Below are 5,898 nucleotides of genomic sequence, written 5' to 3' on the forward strand. Positions count from 1 at the left end.
CTTGCTTTGAAAATACACTCTACCCCTAATAGGCTTAATGTTGTCACCTGGAGACTGTGGAGGGAGGCTTGGTTTTCAAGAATGCCCACACCTTGTTGCTTTTTGATTGGGCAGTTGGTCTAGAGGGCTGTGACATTCTCTGATCCAGGAGAAGGCTATAAATACCCTGATGTGAGGTTTTGCTTCAGGACTCACTTTGAAAAGAGTTGTGTGATTTGAACAGATGAGACTCTTGGCAGCCATTGGGCCCCCTGGCTTTGAAAACCCAGATGTTGATGCTTCCCTCTTTGATACCTGTGACTAGGTATGGATGTAATGATCAGACAGTTGGAAGCCTGTGTGCTGACTTGTTTCTCTGTTTGCTTGTAACTTCTGCTTGTAACCTGTTTATATTCTCTGAAGTTTGGGGTGCTGACCTTTTTGCCCTGAACTAGGTAAATGAGAAATGACACATTTGATTAAAGCAAGATTGTTAACCCTTTTTGAGTGTCTTCCATTCAGAAAAGCAGATCTAAGAACCTGTGTTGGCAGCCATCCTGGGTATGCTAGGGTGCTTGTTGTTACACTCCTACCCCCGGAACACTACCCAGGCCCAGGACTGAGATCCTAGCATGGGGAAATCAAGGGAATCCTGCCTCAGTACCAGTAATAAAATCCCTGCAATCCCCAATCAGCTGCTCAATTCCCCCCTGCTGTATGTGGGTTGAGAGCTCTAGAAACTGCCATAACTACTACCCTGGGGATGGAACTGGACCATGTTCCTCTCTCACCCTAGTCCAATAGACCTTTCCTACTGATCTTCTAAGTTGTCTTTGATATTTGTGGGTTGAGAGGTCTGGAAAACACTATAGTTGCGAATGATTCAGTCCCCTAAGACCTGTTACTGGTTGGCTGAGGTCAGGTTTCTCCTGGCACATTTTGTGTTGGACTGAACTCTTCTCTCAGCCTGGTGCTGTAGCACACCTTTCCTGTAGATCTTCCAGGTTGTTTTGGCCTGGAAATTTGTTTCACTCTGTCATTTTATCTGTTCTGCTGCTCTAGAATTTGTTTAGAATTATTTTTTATAAGGATTTGATGGGGTTTGGAGAAGTCCCTGTTTTACTCCTGAATCTTTACACTGCTTTTTTAAAATGACTTCTCAGTAAAATACCCCTTACCAAATGTTACATGACATTAATCCCTAGTTGATTATTTTGAGGATACATTAGATATCGTGTTGGATGATATTGAGGAGATGTTAACTAGACAATTCATATTCCCAGGAATACACTAGATAGAAGTTAAAGCAGATAGCATTAGAGGAACAACCTAGTCCTTCAGAAGTACTCCCCCCCCAACACCCTTTTAGGGAATTGGAGCAGTGGCATTTCTTTGGGAACTCAACCTCTTAGTATTAATAAGGGTTGGTAAAGTAGCTCCAGATTCTCCCTAAGGCTGAAACAAAAGTAGGGGGTTTGATTCCAACTATGGAACCAGGTTAGCTTGAAATCTTAATCTTTAATAAATGTTTGTGGAGTAATGCTTTTATCCTTTATTTCCAGACATCACACATTTTAAAAGTCATGTTCTATTACTTCTGAATAGGAATGGCTAACTCTCATTGGGTTCTTTTGAAAATATATCTGAAGCCCCTCAGCCTCTATTCTATGAGCCCAGTGGAGGAACCCCCAACCAGAAACTCAACGTGTCTGTTTCCAATATCCAGGCAAGAGAGATCTTTGACTCTCATGGAAACCCCACTGGTGAAGTTTATCTCTGTGCTTAAAAAGGTCAGTTCCGAGCTGCTGTGCCCAGTGGTGGCTTCTACAAGGCTTCCATGAAGCCTTGGAGCTCTGAGACAATGATAAAACCTGCTACATAGGGAAACGTATCTGAAAAGCAGTTGAGCACATCAATAAAACTATTGCCCTGACCCTGATTATCAAGAAACTGAATGTTGTGGAGCAGGAGATTGACAAGTTAATGATAGAGATGGACAGCACTGAGAATAAATCTAAACTTGGTGCAAATGCCATACTGGAAGTGTCTCTGGTTGTTTGTAAGGCTGGAGCTGCTGAGAAAGGTGTCTCCCTGTACTGCCATATTACTGATCTTGCAGGCAATGATAAAGTCATCCTGCCAGTTCCAGCTTTCAATGTGATCAATGGTGGCTCCCATGCTGCTAACAAGATGGCCATGCAGGAGTTCATTATCCTCTCTGTTGGAGCAGCACACTTTAAGGAGGCCATGCACATTGGAGCTGAGGTCTACTACAACCTGAAGAGCGTGATTAAGCAGAAATATGGACAGGATGCCACCAACATAGAGGATGAGAGTGGCTTTGCTCCTAACATCCTGGAGGATAAAGAAACTCTGGACCTGCTAAAGAATGCTATTAGTAAGGCTGGCTGTACTGATAAGGTCATAATTGGCATGGATGTTGCTGCCCCAGAATTCTTCCAATCTGGGAAATATGACTTGGAGTTCAAGTCTCCTTATGATTCCAGCAGATACATCTCCCCTTCTTACCTTGGGGACCTCTGCAAGAGCTTCATCAAGGACTATCCAGTGGTGTCTATTGAAGATCCCTTTGAACAGGATGATTGGGAAGCTTGGAAGAATTTCACTGCTACTTCAGGCATCCAGGCGGTAGAGGATGACCCCACAGTGACCAATCCCAAGCACATGGAAAAGGCTGTGAATAAGAAAGCCTGCAACTGCCTCCTGCTCAAAATGAACCAGATTGGCTCCATGACTGAATCTCTCCAGGTGTGAAAGCTGGCCCAGTTCAATGGGTAGGGAGTAATGGCTTCCCATCATTCTGGGAAGACTTTATTGTAGACCTGGTGGTGGGTCTCTGCACTGGACAGATCAAGACTGGTACCCCCTGCTGATATGAGCATCTGGCCAAATATAAACAGCTTCTCAGAATTGAGGAAGAGCTGGGTAGCAAGGCTAAATTTGCTGGAAGGAACTTCAGAAACCCTCAGGTCAAGTAAGCTCTGTGGCCAGGAGGCCTAAAAGCTTGCAGGCTCCACTCACTTCTGTAGAAGTCTGTTCCTATCCTAAGAATGGGCAGCACCAAGTACTAGACTTGTTTTGTTTTGGGGGCAGGGACCTCTGTTGCTTAACTTTCCTCTACCTTCCACATTTCTGTGATACTCTCTCTACTCCTTTAGAACTGCTTTACACCAGAGACACCACCTGATCATCTGGCTCTCTGTTGGCAGACCTTTGTCATTCTGTGATGGGGATAGAATGACCTGTTCTCACCCCCAACCCTGGTGTTGATGTGTGAAGCCATATACTTGTGACACAGCCCCAACGAGCCCACAGTCCAGATACTTAGTAGCTTCTACATGCAGAATAAAAGTATTCAGTAACAGCCCCTCCTCAAAAAAAAAAAAAAGAAAATATATGTGAAGAAAGAAATCTTGAAAAAGTTGATTGAGAAAATTCCAAAATTTATAATGATCTCTTTTGGTTTCCAATTAATTTCAGAGTTTTGATTTTAGGCTTGTATACAGTTACAATCTTGGATAAGTTTAGATTACAATTTAGCATTTTTCAAGAATTTGGGCTTTAGAGAACCCCAGAGAAAGCCATTTTCCTCACAAAGCTCCTTGCCCATAAAGTTTATCCAGCATGTGTTGAAGTCAACTGAAAATTGTTAGTTCTTAAATAATCATTCTTCATTCACTTATAGTTAAAAAATAAAAGTTGATTTTGACATAAGTTTGAGACTGAAAGATCTACCTGAGAAATATCCAAAGGGGGAAAAAAAACAATATTATTATGGATTGACTAAAAAAATGCTAGACATATACATGTCTCAGTCAAGTAGTCAAAGTGGCTGATATATTTAACATGAACTCATAGAATCAAGAAATAGTAGGGCTATTAGGAATGTTAAAAATATTTGAGTCTAACACATTCACTTTATAGATGAGTAAATTGAGGCCCAATGAAGAAGGTGAAATAACTTGTCAAAATCAAACAGCCACATAGCGGCAAAGAAGGCACTAAAACATAGATAGCATGTGTCAGAGGTAGGATTTGAACTCAGGTCTTCCTGAATCCTGTGTTATATTGGTCAGACTGCCCCTCAAAAAAATTCAATTTTATTTGATGATTTTTGTTAAAAAATAAATAAAAGTGAAGTATGTCTTCCATTGAAGAAATATCTATCTGACTTGACATTCAAGTATATTATGAAAATAATTCTACAAAATAAAGATTAAGAAAAATTGAACTTTCATATGTGTGTGCATACATACATTCACATATACATGTATGTATAAACACATATGTGCATATGCATATCCATATCTCTATGTGCATATATTCACAGGCATATGGATGTGTGTATATACATATATATATATATATATATACATATATGTGGGTATGGGCTTATACATACACACACCTCTTTAGTGGAACTTTAACAAATTGTGACTTTCTAACAGGTCAGAAAGTGAATGATTTTATCTAAAACAATCTAATTTTTCTAGTAACATTTTCCTCTTATGCAATGGAAAGAGGCTTGAAATTGACACCTAGATTTCAATACCAATTCTCTCTTTCAAAATTCCTGATTTCTGTTGAAGTTCCTATAATGTTTCTAATCTCATGGGTGTGTAAACAGTGGTATCTTTGACTCTTCTCTGCTCACCACTCATATGTAATCAAATGCCAAGCCATTTTTTTTCTATCTCCATATCATTTCTCAATTTCCTATCCCTTCTTTTCACTCACACAACTACTGCTGTGGTTCAGGTTTTCATTGTCTCCTGTCTAGATTATTGCAATGGGTTCTTAATAAGTCACTTTGCCACAATTCTCTCTTTTACGATGTTGACAAACCGATTTATATGAAGTGAGGATATGATCATTACTCTCCACTACTCAAAAATCTTAATGACTTCCTATTCCATATAGAATAAAATGTATGCTTACTTCCCATTTTCTCTTTGGCATTGTATATAGGGATACTAAATCAACTGGCAGAAAGAGCCGTAGCATCATCAGTCAAATACAGACTGGATTCAGGGCCCTCCAAGTGTCCCAGAAAGGACATTATGCCCTCTTGAAGGAAAATATCTTTAGCATTTATTGGAGAGAAAAGGATTTCCAGGACATGTGCTAGGACACATGCTTTTTGTTTGCTTGCTTTTTGGAGGGCAATTGGGGTTAAGTGACTTGCCCAAGGTCACATGGCTAGTTTGTGTGTGTGTGTGTGTGTGTGTGTGTGTGTGTGTGTGTGTGTGTGTTAAGTGTCTGAGACCAGATTTGTACTCAGGTCCTCCTGACTCCAGGGCCGGTGCTCTAATCACTGCATCACCTAGCTGCCCTGACACATGTGCTTTTTTAATCTTTAGCTTGTTTTCCCTCTAGATTAAATACATATTTATGCGCATTTATGTCATAGACTTTTGGGTCATATTTTCTGTTTTGTACCAACTCTTCTCACTATGCCACCTTAGTAAATAGCCTGCTTAAAAAGACAACTTAAGGTTGGCTAACCAAATTAATTTCCAATGAATAATTTTGGAGGGAAGGGCATTTTTTTCAGTGAGATCTGATGGAATCAGCAAGCACTGCTCAGGGGTAGCCCCTACAAATGTGACAAGTAGATATAGCCAGTCAAGCTCTGGGGACCAGACATTTGGTGGGAGTTGGGACCTCAGAAGTTACACAGGTTACATATAAATTCCTTTGTTTAGCTTAAAGTATGCTCTTTTTATTTTATTTTAAAAATTTTCCCCAGTTACAGGGGAAAACAATTTTTAACATTCAATTTTAAAACTTTGAGGTCCAAATTCTCTCCATTCTTCCCTCCCAAGCCCTCTCATTGAGAAGGCAAATACTTCAGTAGAGGTGATACATGTGTAATCATGTAAAACATATCCATAATAG

The 5,898-nt window shown here is 40.1% G+C and overlaps 1 pseudogene; it reads left to right on the top strand.

The window, feature by feature from the left end:
* The first annotated feature begins 1,962 nt into the window (after positions 1 to 1,962).
* LOC138170364 (alpha-enolase pseudogene) lies at positions 1,963 to 3,180 on the top strand (annotated as a pseudogene).
* The last annotated feature ends 2,718 nt before the right edge of the window (positions 3,181 to 5,898 follow it).

Source organism: Petaurus breviceps, unplaced genomic scaffold (genome assembly GCF_028583685.1).
Source record: "Petaurus breviceps papuanus isolate PSGF00001 unplaced genomic scaffold, PetGlider_PUasm1.0 126, whole genome shotgun sequence".
NCBI lineage: Eukaryota > Metazoa > Chordata > Mammalia > Diprotodontia > Petauridae > Petaurus > Petaurus breviceps.